The sequence below is a fragment of the Phycodurus eques genome, chromosome 10, assembly GCF_024500275.1.
Source record: "Phycodurus eques isolate BA_2022a chromosome 10, UOR_Pequ_1.1, whole genome shotgun sequence".
NCBI classification, from domain to species: domain Eukaryota; kingdom Metazoa; phylum Chordata; class Actinopteri; order Syngnathiformes; family Syngnathidae; genus Phycodurus; species Phycodurus eques.
The window spans coordinates 24,796,051-24,818,727 of record NC_084534.1 but is presented as its reverse complement, the minus strand read 5'-3'; the positions used below and the strand labels follow the sequence as shown (position 1 = coordinate 24,818,727).

At 40.5% G+C, this 22,677-nt stretch overlaps 1 protein-coding gene across 3 annotated transcripts in view; it reads left to right on the top strand.

Moving 5' to 3' along the window:
• The first annotated feature begins 806 nt into the window (after nt 1-806).
• rap1gapb (RAP1 GTPase activating protein b) overlaps nt 807-22,677 on the top strand; it is an 86,585-nt gene continuing 64,714 nt past the window's right edge. For all 3 annotated transcript variants that reach the window (XM_061686903.1, XM_061686906.1, XM_061686905.1), the window contains exon 1: nt 807-1,029. The gene's annotated coding sequence lies outside the window, so the exon portion shown is untranslated. The remainder of the gene's footprint in view (nt 1,030-22,677) is intronic.

Here is a 22,677-nt window from a genome sequence, read left to right as displayed (position 1 = left end):
ACCTACCTACTGACCAACTATCTGACTGACTGGCTACAAACCTAAAACATTAGTTGACAGGATGACTGACTGACTGATTGACAATACGGATTACCGACTGGCCGAGCGAGCTAGTGACTGACCGACCAGCAGACAGACTAACTAACTACGCAACTAGCTCACTGATTGCCAGGCTGAGTGAATGACCGACAGGCACACAGACCGACGAACTAATTGCAAGATCAACTGACTGGCACACTGACTAACTAACTAACTGACTGACTACCCTACAAACACGCTGATGGAGTCTTTTGTGATTAGTGGCTATACAAATAAACTTGACTTGACTGACTGAATGATTGACAGAATAAGTAACCCACCCACTGTCCAAGCGACCGACCAACTGACTGAGCGAGTGACCTACCGACTGACAAATGGACCAACTGACTGACTAACCAACAAATGTTGATCAAATCATACATATCCACTTGCTTTGCGCTTTCTGTGTTTGGCAGAGGTAAACGAAATACAGCAGAGAGGAAATTCCCCTTCTTGAGATGAATACATTACGCTAAATAAACAGAAAAAGAATGAAGTGACAACAAGCCAGGTTCTTACAGCTAAAATAAATTCTGCCTTCATCGTTCCCGAGACTGCGGCTGACATCGTAAATGTTCCCCGCGGGATTGTGCTGTGTAATTAATGCACAGTCGTAAGGAGGTGGGTCTCATTGCATGCTCACTGATCACATGGCGGTCACATGACACTTTTTAAAAAGGGAGTGGGGGTGAAGGGGGACTGGAGCATCGCAATCGGGCTGAACCGACCGCGCATGCAGCCAACCTGCAGGAGCATCCGCCCTCCTTCTCCTTCCTCCTCCTCCTCCTCCACGCTGCAGCTCACGTTGGCGCTTTCCCCGCACTCTTCTTTTTCATCTTCTACCCATTCATCATCATTGTCTTCTTCTTTTACTCCGAAAACCATTGTTGCGTTCCTCGTCTCACCAGTTTGGGGGTGATCGTCCAGGCAGAGCATCTTCTAATTTGCAAGGTAAGAGATGATAACTTTTTCTATTCTTTCCACGCTCTCTCTGCTTAAACTCGACACAATTGACAAGAAAATTGTAGAATATGTGCAAAGACTGTAGCCTTTTTCATTTCCCTTTCAGCTACTGAGCTGAGAATCATGTCATGTATAAGCCACATGTGCAATGTATGGAACTATATGGAACTATATTAATACAAAATCTGATACGCAGTGCTCATCCATAAACTTTTGGAGGTGAATAATCCCAGTGCAGTACGGTGGTGGCACATAAATATCAATATAGTCATTCAGAGGAAAAATACTGCATGCTTTACGGGCGCCCTGTGAAAATTCAATACTCACTTACCTTATTCAATTTGCACTTCTATTGATTTCCCCCCCCCCCCCCCCCCCCCCCACCCTCAATATTTAATGCCTTGCAAAAGGGGACTTCGGCAGTGGGTAGGAGGAGGAGGAACTGGGATTTCTCCAGCAACTGCTCCCACTTTTTCATATTTTTCGGTCCCCTCTCTCCAGAGTCAATTGAAATGCCTCAACAGTTCATCTCGTGTGTGTGTGTGTTAGTGTGTGAGTGTGTTTGCCTGACCGCCCCCCCCCACACACACCCGCAGGCCGCATGCAATTAATGTGACCTTGCAGCGCAGTGGGGAGTCTGGCCCCATCACCTTTCTTGAATGTCAAAGCGGCTTTTTTTCCAGCTTGCTCTGCTCGTAACATGTAAAGTAAACTACATCTCTAACCAAACATTGACCTTTTAACAATGTTGTTTACGATGGCACTTGTAGTCTGCGGTGCAGTGGAACGCAAATAAAAGCAGTTTTTAATATTTTTGGGTTAGTAGAACTGAGCAGTCGTGTCTCTGTAAATACCAGAATTTAGGATATTGGATTGTATCAGATCAGTGTTTTGTTGAACCAACACAGATATTTTAAATGTAAAAATCTCCAACAAAAATGTCATATTTACTTAGTGCGAAATGTGGTCCTGTTTAGTTGAACACGAAGCTGTTATTTTGTTGTATGAATGGCAACAGGTGGATGCACAGGTCCAATTGTACCTTCCGCTGTCTAGTGGAAGAGCATTTAATTGTTCTGTCGTGCACTGTACGTCGCCGGCATAGCTAGGCGATCAAAGATACATCATTTGTAATAAATCATAATTTTCGGACCAATTAAGGGAAATTGGATGATGATCCCTGTTGGCGCAGTGTTTGGGAATCCCTGGACGAGTGGTTAGCATGTTTGCCACAGGTCCTGGATTTGAATCTTGTATGATGGAGGAGTATACTTAATGTAGGTAATGTGAGTGTCTACAGTGGGGAGAAAAACAAATGTAATGACCTCAAAAGTACCTTGACAATGGCGTTCAAAATGAGTTTTATTTGCGACACTGGCTACTGTGTGAGGGTGACGCAAAAGATTTTATTCAAAGGTCAATACCAACCACCCATGTGGTTGCTTGCTGAGAAGCAGGACAGCATGTGAGGAAATGTTTTACGTGTGCGTACTTTGGGACTTGCCTGTACAGTTAATAAAGGCGACAGTTAGCTCCTGGAATGGATTATTTCCTTATCTATTGTTTACTATGCAATTTCTGTCAAATCATATCAACCTCGAAGCTCTACAGTATTACCAGCCTGTCAACAGCTCATGTTGGCTAAATTCTGACTCTACGCCAATCAGGTTGCGGTAGCTGTACAAGTGTCATGCACACAGATTAGCCCGCTGCTCTGTCGAGCCGACGACAGGTATTACGAGTTAAGTGATTTGCAGAGGAGAGAAGTTTTTCCTATAACGACATTGAGCTTCAGCTTGACGGTCTGCCTCACTATCAGCGAGCGAGAGAGAGCGAGTGCAAATATTTCCTTTCCTACCCCACTGATCCATGAAATGACTGTTGGAAAAGCAACATAAAGCTCTTTGCGCTTCCCGAAGGCTCCTCGCTAATATCTGTGATGTAAATTACAGTGTATACCGGTATATGGCATTTTTCAACAATCTAATATTCGCATATATGGAAGAGAGGTTTAGCCCTAGTTTAGTGGTTCTCCAACTATTTACACCAAGTTCCACCTAAAAACATGCTTGCAGCTTTACCACCATTATAAGCAACATTTAAAAAATACAATAGCGTAGTAGGCCCAGGTCTTCATAAAAAATGAGACAGATGTAATTTCTAAAAAGTGTATTTAATATTATTATAAGCCACTGTGACACTCTGCTCAGTTTAACATTCACACTGTACTGTAATACAATTTTTCTTTAAGATACTAGAAGACATGACCGACGAGGTGTCAATCATCTGCACCCTGATAGCCGGTCACCGCGCACCTCCGCAAAGTTAAATACAACTGAACTGCACTTGGGTGGTGATTCTTTCTCATAGCACCCTTTGAGAATTTGGGTTTAGCGGATGGTGATTAAAGGGGAATTACAAGACTTACAACAGCAAAAAGCACATGCATCACTTTGATGGCGGCTCATTCCTGTAATGACAAACACCTCCACATAGCCTAATTGATGCTAATGACACGTCTGGATGTGGCTTGCACTTTGACGACCAGCTGTGTGCATCTGCTCCGCCCCCAAAGAGGGCTTCACTCTCATTGCAAATCACCCCTTTTTTCATATATAGTATGTCTCGTCTCTCTGCAAATTTTCAGTTTGCTTTTTGGATCGTTTCTTTCCCCCCCCCCCATCTCTCCCCAATAGTGTCATAACGTCCTAACCTTTTTTTTTGTTTTTTTGTTTTTAATTCAATCAATTCTGGGGGACTTTGCTAAGTGAAGGATGGCCTAATGCTCTGTGATGGAATAAGGGAGCAAACAAGGAACTGAATATGAATGGAATGAATATTTCATGCTGGCTGCAGAGCTGCGGTATTGAGCGATAATCAGCCAGAGGAGTTCCATTTAAAGCGCAATGTAATACGAGAATGGCACTGCGCCAAGGGCTGATAAATAATGCTAAATAGAGTGGATCAAGAAAATAATTCCCATAGAAAATAAGTTAAGACTGTTAATAACATAACATAAAACCAATAAAACAAGCAATGCCCTGCGGCGAATCACGTTGTAATTAACGATAGATGCCACTAGATGGCGGCAAAACATTTTCTTTCTATTAAACAAGGCTTTGGCCTGAGAACAAAAAGAGTGAGAAGTTTTTTAGTGAATAGAGGTGGCTACGTCCTCCCCCAAAAAATTAGGAGACTTGCAAATCTGTGAATGTCAAAACATGATTTACTGTATGTGTTAAAGGTACGATACCTGAACATTTTGGTCAATTTCCCGCAACAATGAGGATAACCTCTTGGAAATTCTATTTCTTAGGTTCCACTGGTGGCCAGAAAAAAACAAACAAACAGCTGACAATAGGAAGAGAGTGTAGATATTTTGAGATGCTGTTGGCAATGATCGATTACCCCATTCACTGATTGCACCTTCGCATTTTGGCAACGGAGACTCTCCGCGCTTTGTTTTCTAGCCACAAGCTAGAAAGTGAAAGCTCATGTGCATATCAGATGAGCTTTTACGTCTCTGATGTTGCCCTGTCATTCACCGGCAGCCAACCGGTTGGTCACTCATAAAAACTGGTTGCAGAGCCCCAGATACCGCGTGAACAGTTCAATAAGGTTCGGAGGTACCGCTCTGTGTACAGTGGGCCTACCAAACATGATTTAAGAGAATCCATTGCTGCACATGAATTCAAGTCAGTCAAAGATGTGTACCTCTGTCAGCCTTGTTAGCCCTATAGCAAACCTGCTTGGTATTCTGCTGTGTTCCCAAATATCCAATTTGATAAAAAAAAAAAAAAATGTTTCCAAGTGTACCTCCAGGCTCGGCTTATTATTCTTCACTTACACTGCTGCTGAGGCACTTTAATGAATGCGTCGTGCTCTTCTTCACCGGAAACGTGTTGTTTGGCGGTCATGTCACCTGTTTCATTCCCGGGAATCCATCATCCTCTGCATTGTCGCCTTGACAAAGATAGAGCACCTTATTGGAAATTCCTCCACTATCATTCCATTCTGCTGCGAAATTATACAGTACATTATCACATGTTGGAAGGGAACATGTGTGACTTGGATTGCAGGTGTCATTCCCATTGCGAGGCCAAAGAGGCCCTGCTGAAAATTTTAATTCAGCGTGCGAGTGAGTGGTTCAGTTGATCAGTGAAGCGCTAATGATCCGCTGTACTACTTTTATTACATGAATGCATCATGCATACATGCAGTCATTAGGAGGCACTGTGCTAGCTGGAGCTATATTTTTTTATAATATAGATGATGGATAAGGAGAAAAGCTTAGCTACCTTGACACACCTTAAAAAAATTTCTGGAGCTCAATAAAATATATTGTCTGTTATTGTATCATATTTAAAATATATAGGCTTTTTTAATGCACTACAGATGGTCTCTAGTGAGTGATCTATTGATACCTATGTGTGAACATTCACCTTTAGTTGTCTCCACCAGCTCATTTCATACTCCAAATCTATGGGTTTGTTGCTCTCTGCTGTGCTACAATATAGTTTATTTTTTTTAATTTTTCTTTTTTTTTGCTGTCGTACATTAAAAATGTATAGGATCCTTGCATGTTGTAATATAACATTTTAGACTCCCAGAGTGCTGAAAAGGACATGCGTATTTTTACCTGGGCTTCCTCAACCTCGCTTAACAAAAATTTAAAAAAAGTCAATTGTAGAGATAGGTAGACAGACAGACAGACAGACAGAAAGACTTTATTAACCCCACAAGGGAATTTAAGGAATGAGTGAATGCTCATTAAAGGGCTATTGTATAAAGTGAAATGTGGTGTCCACCAAGGTTGACTTTTAGGTCCCATACTTTTTAATACATTTGCTAGATAGATAGATAGATAGATAGATAGATAGATAGATAGATAGATAGATAGATAGATAGATAGATAGATAGATAGATAGATAGATAGATAGATAGATAGATAGATAGATAGATAGATAGATAGATAGAAAGATAGATAGATGTGGTTGATTCAATGTTATTAAATAGCTACTGCTTTTTGCAGGGGATGCTACTGAATGTGATGCCAGCAATAAAAATGAAGAGAATGTTCCAATCAAAGGAAATGCTCTTGGTGCCTTTAATCTCCATTCCCTTAAATGTATTCCTCTTACAAACGTGATCATGTGCAAAAGTGGCCCAAGAAAACAAATTTCTGCTTTCAACTTTACTCGCAAATGAATTATGATACTTTCTTGGAAAACAAGAGTACAAATGAAGAAAAAATGAAAATGCATGCCTGTCTCGTATGTTTCCAATAATCGCCTCTTAAAAAAGTAAATAATGAGGAGTGAAGTCTCCATTAAAACAAAAAGTCACAAGGGGACTAAAAAAACAACAAAATTCCAAGCCTGAGGTTGTGTGGGATGACTCATGAGGTCATTGGTTTATATGCTCAGCTGTTATGGTGGCAGTAATGACTTCATAATGTAAATTATGCAAATTTATATGTTTTATTATGAGAGGCAATGGTTTGTTGTCTCTCAAACGACATCACTTCAAGTGTATTACTTGCATTCTGTTTCAGATTAGACTATCAAGTCATTGTATTGAATCTGATTTTAGATTATTTGAATGATTTGGTTATTTTGTAGCCTTGTTTGTAGATGAACTGCCAGGCGAGAACCTAACTACAACTACAAATACTAACATTTCTAATAATTTGATAGACTCTGTTCATGTTTTTTTTTTTCAGATAGTAATAATTACTCATCAGAGAGCTGTAAAGTGAAAGATGGCATCCCTCAAGGTCGACTTTTAGATCCCATGCTTATTCATTTAATGGATGGATAGATAGATGGAAAGGGGAGACAGGGAAGGAATTCACATTGGCAGACAGACAGACAGACAGTCTTCATTAATCTCACAGGGAAAAATTGTTAATGCATGTTTGTAAATGTGGTATCCCCCAAAGTTGGCTTTAAAGGTCCATCCATCCATCCATCCATTTTCTGAGCCGCTCATCCTCACTAGGGTCATGCGAGTGCTGGAGCCTATCCCAGCTATCTTCGGGCAGGAGGCGGGGTACACCCTGAAGTGGTTGTCAGCCAATCGCAGGGCACACATAAACAAACAACCATTCGCACTCACATTCACACCTACGGGCAATTTAGAGTCTTCAAACAACCGACCACGCATGTTTTTCGGATGTGGGAGGAAACCCACGCAGGCACGGGGAGAACATGCAAACTCCACACAGGCGGGGCCGGGGATTGAACCCCGGTCCTCAGAACTGTGAGGCAGACACTCTAACCAGTCGGTCACTGTGCCGCCTGGATGGATGGATGGATGATTTAATGGAAAATGGATCAATGGAAAGAATGAAAATAAGTTATGAATGAATGCTCACCACATAGCTTAGTGTGAAATGTGGCATCCCCATGATTCACTTTTGCGTCCCATATTTTTGGGGGGAATTTATTAAATTAATTTGGCAGGTAAGTAGCTGTAAAATCATAAATGAATCTGCATCTTTTTGCACAATTGTTTTTTGTCAATGTCTTTATGTCCCCAAAGTGTTCTGTAAATTGACTGTTTGTTGTACTAGAGCGGCTCCAACTACCGGAGACAAATTCCTTGTGTGTTTTGGACATACTTGGCAAATAAAGATGATTCTGATTCTGATTCTGATGCTAATCAGAGAGCTACTGTATAAAATGAAATGGGCACCCTCCAAGGTTGACTATTAGGTTCTATACTTTTTAATTTAACGAATGGATGCATGGTTAGACTTTATTAATCCCACACGGGAAAATAAGGAATGAATTAATGTTCATCAGAGAGCAATAAGGTGAATTGTGGTATCCCTCAAGGTTGACTTTAAGGTCCCATATCTTTTTAATTTAAGTAACGCATGAATGGATAGACTGTATTAATCCCATGAGGGAAATTAATTACTTTAATTACTAATTAATTTTTTATTCATTTAATATGCTTCTGGAATCATGGCCTCAATCAGAGGTAAATTACCATACAGTGCTAATAGGTCCATTACCCACTCAAGGTTGACTTCATTGCACTTGATATATTTTGTTCAGCAGTTTTTACGGATTCCCACAAGGCTGCAAGCTATTCAGTGTCAATCAAGTCAACTTGTGTGCAGCAACTTATCACACAAACACAAACGGTCGCCTGTGTCAAGCTTCCTGGGAAGCCACAGGAGAGCAAAGCACTCTGGAGTTTGGGGAGTGTGTGTGTGTGTGGGGGGGCAACGTGAATGACGACACTGTTGACAGCCACCTTGCACTCTGGTGCTCATGAAGCCTGCGAGCTTGTCACCCTTTGTCGTGAGTTTTCACAGCGGCCGAGTTCCATTTCAACCTGCGCCAAACGCTGAGATTGAAGCAATCAGGCATCCATTTCTTCGGGTGTAATTGGAAACGGGACACTTTCATCAAGGGTGGAGACATTTTTCATTCCACAGCAGGAACAAATCTGCGCTACAATCAAAACAAAATGGACAGAATTCTCATTGGCTGTTTGATGAGCAATTGCATTTCATCCCTGTGAATGGCTTTCTACGAACGAAACGTGTTGACAGACATTTTCAGTATTTATTACTCTGTCTCTCCTTCTGATTGCTGTACTGATAATTCAAACCTGCACAGAAAAAAATTAACATAAAAATTTAAGGCTGCCGCACACCGAGCGATGTGGCCGAACCCGACTGAACTCTTGCACAGTGTGCGGGATTCCGCAACTATTTTCACTAGCCCCTCCGATCAGTCGGCCATTGGTTTTGCGGCGATTGAACGCTTGTGGCCAAAACGTATGTAAGCGGTATATGAATACGAGCGAGTGAGGCCCTTTGAAAATATCCGCACTCTCGCTTTTATTCTCGTCCACGTCCTCTTTCTGTAGCAACCAGCTTCTTACTTAATTATTGCTCTATCTTTTAGTGGTTCAATAAATGTGATAAAGTACAATATAATGTATAGGGAGCATCAAATGTAGCACATGGACGCGTCACAAAACACAAAATATGTTGGGGCCGTTACGATGTAATTTAGTGGCACTGTTACGCCAAGGTGGGGCGGAAGTGCAGAATGGCTGTCTTACAGAAACATTTGCAGAAATACAGACGACAGTAAATAAAATATTTACTTGATTGTTTATTTTTTTTCAAAGACCCAATATAGTATGTGTATGCAAGCAAAAAGTAAAATGTCCATTATATTTCTCCTTTAAGGTGTAAATTAGAAAGCATTCATTCTTTGTGCATGTAAAACGGTATCAATTCACTTGCATGTATCCGCAGGCACACACCCGTTACTACAACAAATAACTCATGAATATGCAAATCGCTTGTGTATCCCCTCACTTATTGTCTCGTCCTGTACACTTTTATAATTTACATCATTAATGCCACCACACTTCAGTTGTACAGCCAGGTTCACGACCCTGGTCCTGCATGCTTCTTCTCCTGTCCTTGTCCTGTTCTATCTTGTCCTGTCCTTCCCTCACAGGGTGTAGCACGACAGCCCCATGCAACACTCATATTTAACCTTTTATTGTTGGAGATAATGTAATGATTTACTTCTCTCATCCTGTTTACAATTAGTGCTTTGTCTTTTGTCTTTGTTTCTTTCTCCCTTCAAGAAACTTTGTTCTGTTCGACTGATCAAGTCTGATTCTCAATAAACCTCAATTATAATACCAGAGCGGAAGCTTAAAAACTCCACTGTGACACAGTAAAACTGTTTCGGCATAAAAGGGATTCAGATTTTCCATTCTGCTTGACCTAACAGCCGAACAGGACAAAAAAAAAAAATCTATCTATTCATCTCGGCTGCAAGTAGACGTCAGACAGGCCGCGTCTTCAGGCCGAGATCAGACATCGCGGTGATGCAGGGTGACGTCACGAGCGAGAGTAAGTGGTGTTGGGGACAACGTGGACGTCAGCGAGTCGCTTTCAAGCCTGCAGGACAGCAGATGAGTCACGCTCTCTTTTAGGTCCACTAGGAATGCACGCACGGCTCTGTACGGCTTGCGTCTTTTACTGATGTCAAACACTTGAGCTTCCAATTCTCGTTCAAGCAGGTGCTAGACACGCTATGCAGTTAGTATCAGTGTGAGTAGTAGCATTACTGTATTCCTTATGAAAATGTTCTGCACTGCAAAGAGGACCAGGAGATTATTCGGGTTTTTGTCCGAGTGGGAGACCAAGTTCCTTTTATAATAAATCATCATGTAGAATATTATTTGTAGTTTATAATGTCAATTTAAACAAAATAGTTTTTGGAGTTTGAGTGGAATATTATGAATTGAATACTTTCCGCCCCCACAAAAATTGAAAATAATTTGAATACTACTAGTATTAGTAGTATTCAAATTATTAGTAGTACTACAAGTATCAGTTCAGTAATTAGTAAGTTTTAAGTTTAGTTAGTTTTAAGAGGGGATGAAAAATGCATTTATATATTCTCTCTCTCTCTCTCTCTCTCTCTCTCTCTCTATATATATATATATATATATATATATATATATATATATATATTTAAAAAAAAAATATATATATATATATATATATATTTTTTTTTTTAAATTGCAAAATTGTATTTTGCACAATATATTGTAATTAGATAGACTTGGTATTATGTATTTAATCTTTTTTTCCTCACAAAATAATTAATTTAAATAATAATAATAATAATAATAACCTGTTGTTTATTGTTTTTTTTTAGTGAGGGCAGATTCCATTTTATAATAATGAGTCATCTATAATATACATATATTTTACAGATTCGAAACTATACATTTGAAATGAAACAATTCAATTTAAGTTTTATTAAATAATACAAAATTCTAATTTCCTCCTTATTTCCACAATGAGTTCTTTTTTATGGCTTTGGCATGTGCTTGGCTGTCTTTGGCATGTGCTTGGCTGTCTGTGAAAGCCCTTTTTAGGGATAGGGATATTTTCTGTCATTTTTCCTTTCATAAACACCTGATTACATGCACTTATTTTGTCATTATTTTTAATGCAATTTTCATTGTTTGAGGAGGACAAAGTTGCAGTGGTGGCGCTGAATTAAAGCAGAAAAGCTTCAGACTGATGCCTGTTTGCGTTCCCATTAACCAAAACAATAGGAGCTCATTTTAGCGGCTCCACTTGAGCAATAATTGACGGTCTCGTCGCGCACTCACGCCACTGTGAGCCGCCATTTGTGCACGCTGAGGCGCTCTGTGTATTTGTGTCATATTTAAGCCAATATATTAAATGAAGCTCATAGATTTGTGGCAAAACATGTTGTTGTTTTGGATTTATTCGATTTATTGTGTGTTGACTTCACTTGAACCTTTAGCTTAGAGGTGACTTGTTTAAAAATAAGATGATAAGAGGAATTGATTTGTATTTTCCTTGCTTTTTTTATGTAATTTATCACGTCTAATCCCTTCAGGGGATACCAGTGAAAAAGCCAAGCAACGCATGCTGATGTGTTGTTGTTCTAAGTGTATACTTTTCTGTTTATTACCAGGCAAAGGTCACTTCCTGTGGCGTTTGCGATAGCGGCCGTGACCTGCGGTGTGCTGTGTGAGATTATTGCTAAGCGGCAGCTTTTACACTAAAATGTGTTTTCCTGGTGAAGTAACCTTGACAGAGCGATGCTGTTGTTGAGTGGCTTGTTTTTTCGTTTTCTTTCCAGCATTTAAATTGACTCTTTAAACTTCACCTCAAACAAATGCATTATCCCCTTGTGAAAGAAAATATATTTTATCACGGCAATGAATCTGTAGGAATAAGAAAACCCTTACCCAGACCCCATAAAGCACCTCACACATTAAAAGATCAAAATGAGGAGATTAACGACCCTGACCGGGATACAAAGACAGTAGTTACGCCACAAAAAAAAAAAAAACACAAACTCCTTATAAAACGCCTCAAACTCTCGGAAGTAAATAAACACGTTTGGCCACTGTATACGGAAATATGTTAGTTTGTTTGTAGTTCCACTCTGCTCTAATAGACTGTGTCCCCAATTAATCACTATGCACTTGAATACATAAACGCCGTAACTCAAGTTGACGCGTTTAAAATCCCGTCACCCGTTTTTTTTCTCTCCACCCACCACAGGCATGACATCTAATCTCGCTTTCGCTTTCCAACATAGCAGAAGAAGATTGAAGTGACTGATTAGTTCTTCCCAAGAGGACTAATCAATATTTGACACCTAACTGTGTCCTCCTGAGAACATCAGATAACACAATATATGTATATATTATTTTTTTTCTCACATCCATGTTCCATTTATGTCTTGGAGAGTGCCTCACGCAGGTTATCTGATGACATTGTGACATTGTCGAGGATGTTCCCGTTTTCAACACGGGTCACCTTGCATGCCCCGCCCTTTTTAATTTTTAATTTTTATTTTGTATTTTGTGGAAGTCAGGTATTCTTATTGTCTGCGCTAGACGACATTTAATCCAGTTGATTAGCTCCGATGCTGGCGGGCACCTTCCGAGGTGGAAGGACTCCCTCAGTGGCAATGTTTAGTACATGTCCTTCAAGAAATACTGTTGATGTCACGGGCTTTGTATAGCCTTTTGTTGCTAGACAGAATTTGTAGGGCACAATTACTTGTGCCCCAAGCCCATTTTATATATATATATATATTATATAAAACCATATATATCGGGTCAAAATGCTGTTTCCTTGGCTAAGTTAGTTTGTCTGTCTGTCTGTTTATGAATGGAAAAGAATGTTTTATGCACCATAAACCCTTTTGGGAATTGTAATAATTCACTACACTCATCAGAAAATTTTAACCTCTCTGCAGTCGCTTTATTATTTTCATACATAAAATAATTAATCCAACATAAAAACACCATTTTGTGAGTCTTGTGCCTAAAAGCACAACAAATCATCAAACAACAACAGCTACTTTGTCAACTTGTGAATAAAAAGCCTTAATGGAGTGCTTGAATACATTATTAAGTGCATTTTTAAAAACCTTCACGACCCCTGCCTTCCTTACACACACACACACACTTAAAGGCAGTTTAATGCGAAAACGATTCCCCCCGAGTTCCCGACTCCCATTTAAAATCTGTCATCTTTATTTCACGTTTCCTGACTGAGGTGCTGCAGTTATCGCGCTAGCATTGAGACGACAGCTTATCCTCGCATTTGTACGTGTGTGTGTGTGTGTAAGACAATGGAAGTGTGTGAAAATTGAAGCGCTAAAGGTGAGACGCAGACAAATGTTCTTTGCTGAGTCATACAGCATAAGCCTCCAGGTAGCTGCAGACGTCATCATAAAATATGGCGTCAATTCTGTATAATCATGAGAGCAAAATGTCACGTGACTTTGTTCTTTAGTTTCATTTTGCATTAAACTTAAAAGATACTACAAATTCAGCCATAACATCCATGGAAACATCAGAGGCTGTGAAGTGGGGATTTTGCATTGGGGCAGGAGCAGGGCAGTGCCCCACCAATTCCAGTAGATGGGGTTACTCGTAACGTTACGACAAAAACATTGTAAAGCTGTGGGGAGAAGAGTGACAATGGTGGAAGAGCAAAGTTGTCATAAAATGAGAAACAAAGTTGTACATATATGAGAATTAAGTCATAGGGCTCTATTTTCGTAGACAGCGCATTTGTGGCAGGGCACCAATGCCGGCGGATCCTGGAGAGTTTCATGCAAATGCAAGACTCATTGTACATTTGCCAATTTGGCAGACCGGTCTTCACCGAGCTGGGCGTTCCGGCACTGCAAGGGTGTGTCATTTGAGATGCGCCTTGCTTAGACCATGTCTAATGCTATGTTCAGACCGGATGCGACGCGAACTTTCGCCTCACACGAATTTGATCACAGGAGTTATTTATACACACTGAACGCACATTCGTTTCACTTGCACCACAAGTCCTGGCACAAGGTAGAACACAACTTTAACCCAATTTTGGTGAATGTCATCTGGCTATGGGCAGACAGACACGGAGGTCTGCGGACATAATAAACAATGACAAAGTCCTGTTATGAGAATAAAGTTGCAAAATAAAGTTGTCATAATGTGACATTTACAAAGAATAACGTAAATGTACAACAACAAAAAGTTGTAAGGTTACAAGAATGAATTGAGAATATTAGAAAAAAGTTGCAAAGACACGAAAACAGTCAACATATTTTGTAACAAGAATTAAGTTATGAGAATAAATCGTAATATGAAAAAAACAAGTACGGTAATTATGAAAAAAGTTGTAAACTTACAAAAGTTGTCATAGGAGGAAAATGTTGCATTGTGCAAAAAGAAATAAAATCAACAAGATTCTTGTAAAGCTTTAAGAATAAAGTTCCAATAATGTTCCAACCAAAATATTTTCAAAAAAATTACTAGAATGAGTCACAATATAACAAGAATATGTTATGACCAAAAAATGTTGCATTATTATGAGCAAAGTTGTAATCATATGAGAATAAAATTGCAATATAATAATAATGTAGTCGTAATATTACAGATCAAAGTTGTGTTATTTTTTAAAGGGAAAACATTGAGGTTTTTGAATGTGTTCGCTCATATGCCCTCAATAGGGATATCATAAAAATATATATTTTTAAAAAAAAAACATGGATTGGGATGTTTTAATTTGAAGATGGCTGTAAAATTTCAATTTTGGACTCAAATATCCTCTGAAGTCGTTTTCTGGCTTTGAATGAGGACGTAGGACAGCCCCTGTGGTAAGCTCAGCACGCTGTCCTTATCCTCAGCCTTGGCCGTGATATGTTTTTCTGCACTGAGCTGCTATTTCCCAGCCATGTGAGCGCTTCACTTTGTTTGGGAGATTACCCCCGACATTGACGCTGAGGCGCACACGGGACGTCTCGCTGCGGTCGAGAAAGGAGCCAAGCGGCAGCACTTTCTGCCCGGCGTGGTAGCAAAATCTAAATGGTCTAGATGTGACAGTAATACACTATCTGACATTTAAAGAGAAAGGGATAATAATTCAGGTTTTACCATTCAGGAGGTTAACAGCAAACACTTTCTCGCTTTTGTCGCTTTTGAAAGGTTTTGTGGTGCCTGCAGCTTCATTGTGGTTCCTGTCTGAGGATGTAAAACAAGTGATGTGGCCAAAAAGAAAAAAAGTAATACAACTATGGGGAAAAAGTAATTTGAACTCTTGGAAGATGACAACTTTATTCTCAAGCCCTGACAAATTTATTTGCAAAGCAAAGCATTATGACCTTCATGTAGTACAATTGCATCTTTTTTCTTATAATTGTTACATTGTTGTTGTTGTTGTATATCCATCCATCCATCCATCCATTTTCTGAGCCGCTTCTCCTCACTCGGGTCGCGGGCGTGCTGGAGCCTATCCCAGCTGTCATCGGGCAGGAGGCGGGGTACACCCTGAACTGGTTGCCAGCCAATCGCAGGGCACATACAAACAAACAACCATCCGCACTCACATTCACACCTACGGGCAATTTAGAGTCTCCAATTAATGCATGTTTTAAAACCGGAGTGCCCGGAGAAAACCCACGCAGGCACGGGGAGAACATGCAAACTCCACACAGGTGGGGCCGGGGATTGAACCCGGGTCCTCACAACTGTGAGGCTGACGCTCTAACCAGTCGTCCACCGTGCCGTATTTTTTTTTTTAATTGCATAATACAACACTTTTAGTTTTCTAAGGTTCTAACTTTTGCTTTGCAACTTTACCATTTCATTCCTGTAACGTGAACACTTGAGTTTTGTAACCTTATGACTTTTCTGTCTCTCTCTTTACATGACAACTTTAATATGATGCTGTTACAACTTTAGTTTTATAACATTATGACTTTGGTTTTGTGACGGTGGGCCATATACGTTACAACTTTAGTTTGGTAGCAGTAGTCTCATAGCATTGCCACTTTAATTTCGTAACATTATGACGTTTGCCTCGTGATACTTGAACTGTTTTGTTCCTCCTGCCATTTAACACGACAACTTTTGTACGTTTTTGTAGTAACACCACAAATTGAGTTTCGAACGTGATGACGTAAGCCTGCTTTTGGCCTCATTCCACGCATCTAGGATGAAATGCAGCAGAACGAATAACTGAATACTTAGGCGGGCAGGATAAGATATATAAATGAATGTGGTTGCACCTTCCTGTAAAAGCTGCTGTTCTCTTTTTGATTAAATGTCATCCCCCACCCCCCCTCTTTACTTTTAACCTGACGAGAGCTTGTTTACGCCATCCATCATCGGAAGAAAAACACACCCCGGGTCCTGCGCTCGCTCCTTGCTGATCTGAACGGCAGTTTATCACAAGCCAATGACCCACATCGGCCGCCCTCTCATCTGCCTGCTTGCTTTGAAGCACGTACGCTTCGCGGTGGGTCTTGACTCCGGTGGGCTTCGGCGTGGCCCATGAGGGCTTCTGCCTTGCTGCAGTTCATTTATAATGGACAATGGGCATTTTCTTGACCAGATACAGCCCACTTTAGTCCAGCCCAACTGAACATTTACATCATCAACAGTCCTATAATGTTTGTGTGATTCATGTAGCAGTTTTGTTCCCCCTAAAATTGGTTAGCTGTTTATTGCCACTCCCAGTTGAAGTTTACTGTCAAACTAAACATCAAACCAAGAGAAAAACAACTGAGAAGAAACCACGTGGCGTTGCTTTCAGACAGACCATTTCGCTTAATGCTAATAAACAATGCAAAACCTCATTGATGGGCTCACGAATAGTGTCAGTGTTGTGGTTTTAAAATCTTATAAGCAACGGATATTTGGCCACAAACCGTGGAGCAACACATGTAGACAGACAATATAATAATAATCACAGGCATATACAGTATTCTTTATGCTTTGGGAAAACTAACTCATACTACTTCAGCTTACTGAGTAAAGCCCGGTACACACATGATGACAATCGTCCTGTTTTTGTGCTGATTCTGCCTCTTCCTGACCAAGCACATCAAATGCCAGGCAATCTTAAATCTTTGAAGATTATCCTAAGAGATTTTCCCAAGGTCTGACATGTGTGCAGAGAGGATTCATCATCATTTTAGGGATCCGAAACAGGTCGGGCTGACAATCTTAAATAATGAACGTGTTCAGTATTTACGACTAAAAGTCTTCATGTGTGTAGGGAAGGCCGACTTTCAGTTTAATTGTGTCATTGCTGGATGGTTTTGTAAAGTACAATATTATTGTGTTTCGGAAATCACCAAAATCGTGTATTCCTGAGTTTTTCTTCACACAGCTGGAGATACGTTCCACTGAATAGGGGAATTTGTGACCCATGAATATGAGATGATTACTGTACACGTTTTCACTTTTTTTTTTTTTTAACGTAATGTATGAATGACCTGGGCCATGCATCCATGTCAAAAACCAAATGTTGCGCTTGAACACAAAGGTTTCCCTCCCCTTAAGGCATATGTATAAGTGGATTTTCAAAAGCTGTGTTCAACTGAGGTTGTGTGTGCGTGTGTGTGTTTAGTTTGATGTTGGCATTTGTCCACATGTGACAGACCTTCGGGTCTTCGGGTGGTTCGGAGCGATGACGTCCATTAGACATCTGGGCATCGCTTTCATGCGGATAAATCAAAGCGAGTCCGTCTGCAGAGTCATTAATCCCGGGATGTGGCCGCTAGGAGCGCTTGTCTTCCTCCTCCTCCTCTTCCTCTTCTTCAACTTAGTAGTGGTTACATAAAATAATAAGCCTTCTCCATCTCCATCGCCACGACTCTCCTTTATTCCTCCTAATGGGCTTCGCTCTGGATTGTCTTCCCCTGAGGAGAACTTGTGTGCTCTCCTGGCTTTTTTTTTCTTTGTTTTTTTTTCTTCTTCCATAGAACAACTGGGTGTTTTTATACTCCTCCCACCCCCTCTCGATTCTCCCTCTGCATTGCTCCGAGGGCACAATCATGCAATCTCCTGTTATGTCGTCTTCATTCTTCTGTGTTGGTGTCCTGCCGCTCGACACTCTAAATGGGCTGTGTGAAAAGGAAAAAAAGAAAAGAAATAAAAGCCATTCAGGACACATTTACACCCATTGTCTTTTGTCCTCTATGCGCCATTGTGGAAAAGCGTAACGCCACCCCTAGTGTTCTTGTTGTAAGGATCGTAGCCTACCAGTGAGGTTGACAGTCAAAGAAGAACTAGCAGTTCGAACAATAATAATGAAAGTTTGGAAAGATAGCTTTGCCATTTAGCATCGCCCCTCTATCTAGCATTCATGCTTCCGATTGGGGCTGGACTATACTTGCTGCTGTTCATATTCACGATATGGGAGTTGTTTATTCATTTACATTTTGACATTCACATCCATTTTTATTTATGGATTATCCATATATGGTCGTGCGGCCACATTCAAACCTCCAAATGATCGCTTTGGAAGTCACTTTCTACATATCTTAAATGCAACAGGTTTCCTCTCACGACATGAGATGGCCTAATGGGCGCAGTAAAAAAGGAGATAAAGTCTTTACGCTCGTCATCTCGTCTCGCCCCCGCACTCGCCATTGTGGAGTCATCGCTGGCAGCGTCTGCCTACTTGGACGTCCGACTTTGTGCATGGCAGTCGGCAGCGTGGGAGGATCATAAGTACTTCCTGGCTCGAAATTCCTCGAAGCATCTCCATTATTTGCTCTTGTTCCCATGAGCCGTCTCGTCACTGTAATAAGATTTTATTGACTGTGCCAAGGAGGCTCTGTTCTCAAGGTTGTGGGTTGGTCAGGGTTTTCTATAATGGGCACACTTCCAAGAAGGTTCCGGTCCCATTTTGGTGATAATCCACACACACTGATAATATCATGACGAGATGAATTACCCAAAATGTAAAAGGACCTTCTCCACCAAACTTGTAGGATAGGTATATAATCCATGGCCCAAGATGACATCTTCAAAATTGGAATCTACATTATTTTCCATTGGGTTTGGTAGATATCAGTTCTCTCTTTTTTCTGGTCTCACAATGGGCTTTCCAAACAATCACTCTATTTTCACATCGTGAAAGACGAGCGATGGCCAAGGATGACACCAATCCATTTTTGAGCCAGATTTGATCAACATACAGTACCTACATTTCAGGTTTCTGCGTTGAGTTCGGTTGTGATGAATTTTTTACCTTTGCTGGTCTCGCATCAGAATTGCAACCACAGGAAAAACAACCAAATGGCCAGAGAGTGTGCCAAATGTTTTGGCCAGATCATGTAGATTATTATCATTAAAATCTGGACAAACTGTCTGCTGTCATAGATGTCGTAGTCGATTATGCAGCCTTAACAATAAAGCCCGGCTGCCTTATTTGCATTCAACGGCTATTTCAATTACAACTGATGAAAGTCACAACTTTAAATTGAATTTTCTCCCACAGATGACACTGAGAAGCCTTTTAAATCGGCTCGTAGAAGAGATCATATTATATTTTAATATGATCGGGCGGCTTTTGAAAGGCGGCAAAAAAAAAAAAAAAAAAAAAAAAAAGACAAAATTAAAATAAACCCCGCGGAAAGTTTGACAAAGACGGTAATGCAAACAGTGCTGACCGCCAGCGTGTTGTCCTTGCTAACTCGTTGGCGCTCGGGCCCTCGCGCACGCCTTTTAAATATTTAACGAGTCCCGCTTGGCTGTTTCCCTGCAGGGAGGAAGTGTAAGAGGACGCCATTGGCTCTTGCTGAACTTTAAAGACACTTTAGACGAAGCTTCTGCTGCAGCGCTTGAAGATTAACATCTGAATGGCTACTCTGCAGGCAAACTGCAAGAAGAGTAATTAAATGATTCAAAATCTGACACATTGTGCATAACTTAAGTCAAAATGATACCTAATTGTTGAAAAACAATCATTTCTAAAATATTAAATGCAAATGTATTGTACTTTGACGTTAAATATAACTGAACTGTAACTGTACTTAAATTTGTATCTCTTTATTTTGGGACTTTGAAGTTAACAGTTGTATAACAGTTGTTATTCAAATCAATTTCAACTTCAGAGTGACTAAAAAGTAACTCCTTATTTTTTAATTAAAAAATCCAATATAGGCGCCGGCTTGTCAAGATGCCTGGGAAGCGCATCGACTGATTTCACAAAGAACTCTCATAAAATGGAAGACTTCTTGTATTCGCCCTTCACAAACAATAATCTGAAAAGAAAACAAGAACACATTTAATTCCCATACATCATGGAACATACTCAAAAAAATTGGGAACAATATTACAAAGATAGGAATAAAGGATAAATTCACTAGTTTAAAATAGGGAGTTACTTTTCAATCACCCTGTAGTTCTGTGGCGCATTGCATTCAGGCCCGTGTCAACGTGACTTTTTTTCCTTTCTCGCTGTGGGTGGACTTTGTTAGTGTAAAGTCTAATGTGGTTATGTGGCGCTGCTTCAGGGGGGTTACTGAACCTCATTTCAAAGTTCTCAGACTCTCATTAGCGCGCTCCTCCATCTCCCAACCCCCTTCCATTGCCACTCAGGCCCTCCAAAGTCTAGGCTGAGGAACACTTTAACCCCACAGACGAAGACTAATTACACCGTGACTGCCCTTTCGCATTCACCCAAGTAAATCACTACAATCCCATTTTTAAAATTTTTTATATAAGGCATAGCTCGGAAAGGTACACTTGCTACATCAACAAGAAATGAAGACATGGTAACAGAAGCAACATGACATTTTGGTGTCATTATTAGCAGAGTGCCTGAAGGCAGGATGAGTGAAAGTAGGAGGATTTTGTTCCTTGGGTGTATTTTATAAGACTTACTCCTGTAGTTTCATTTCAATAACATGACTACTCGTGACTACAAAACAGTAGAGCACATTTGGAGTCACTTTATCTCATTAAAGGGTTGAACTCAACCCAGCCTGATGTAGCGAGATGAGGTAGGAATGCAGCGGTCTCGCAAAAGTATTTATTTACAAAAGCAAAAAAAAAAAGAAGAAGAAAAAAAAAAAAAAGGCAAACAAGGGTCATGAAAAAATCTAAATGGTAAATTGACAAAGTCCCAAAAAAATCAAAGTAACAAAAAGGAATAGACTCACCAACATAACATGACATGGAATTCGTGACTCCATCAACAACATCAATGAACAGACAGAAAGAAACCAGGGAACTAAAAACAACCTAACTGACGAGACAACGAGGCACACGAGTAGCTGGAGGGAGCTGGTTGGTTGACACAAGGAACAGGGCTAACAAGAACAGGTGGAAGAATATATCTCTTAAAAAAATTGTATATATGTATATGTCCACCCTAATTCGTACATACATTTCATACAATCACAATTCATACATTCATAAATCAGAAATGGGAAGCAAATAATCAGTTAGGAGATTTACTGTCATATTGTATCATTTTTACCACAGAAAATACAGCAGTATCATTTGCACAAACGAGATCTTGCGCGGGGGCATCAAAATGAGTTCGGGTGGGCATCAAAACTCTCCACCCTCCCGTCGACAAATGAATTTCAGTGGTGAAATACATAAATGGAGGAGGGACATTTTCCGTCTGCACCCCACCCCAATAAAATACAGTATAGCTACAGCCTCCCAAAAAGTTATTCCCATTATTACAAATTCATACTTTTCCCATTAAAAAAAAAAAAAAAAAAAAAAAAAAAAGGGTTAACGGACAAGAGACCTTGACGACCCGAGTGGATGCATTCGGAATACGTTTCTCACCTTGTGGGCAAGCTCCTCGGAGATCACGCGCATCGAGGCCGATTCTCACACAGAGGAGCGACTTGACGATTCCAAAGTGAAAGACAAATGATCCAGTCGCACTTAATCAATGTCAAGATCAATTCGTGGGGGAATGGGAGGACCTTGGTGTTGCGGGACACATTCCTGCATCTAAAGCTTGTGATTTGATTTATGACCCCTGTCTGGCCGCAGTCCAGTTACACCTAATAGAATAACAAAAAAAGGTTGCCTGTGGGACAGAGAAGAATCAGTGAACCAGAAGGGACGATAACAGGTTTATAGTCACATTGTGGCAGGAGCTGGAGTGCTCTTAACCTAACAAGGAAGACCTAATAGAAATCAAATAAAATGATGCAACAGTTCAAGTTTGTATGACGCTACAGTTAGACTCCACCACAATGGATATGAATTAAAAGACTCAATTCGAATGAAATGTACAGGCATCATGTTCACTGACAAACTTAAGGCGAGCCTGCCATCTTGCATGCAGCTTCAGACTGATCATTTGGTGTGTCTTCCACATTGGAATAATAGTTTTCACTTGCTTCCAAGCCTTTTAGTCATTTAGACGTTCAGTCGCAAACTCAAGGCCGGCTTGTCCAGGAGCCTTTTTTGAGCAGGGGTTACGTGAAGATGCTGCAAGATTGCAGTCTGTTGCGGCGCAGCGTGTTTCTTCCCTTCAGGTCATGAACGGGTTCTTGCTGGTACTTTGAGGATGCTCCCTTATCTTTATCAAATCATCCTCTCTCCCCGAGGCAAGATCTTACTTCAGACTGAGGACAACATTGTCACTTCCAATAGTTGTCATCTCCTCAGCACGCTGATGTTTTTGTAACCCATTCTAGCATTGGTTTAAATTGGGAGGTAAGAAATTGATTCTGAAAACCAGTGTGCTTATCTAGAGAATTGGTAACTGGTTGATGGGCACCAGCCAATCTGTGGGAAGTCAGAAAATGCATAACCCTT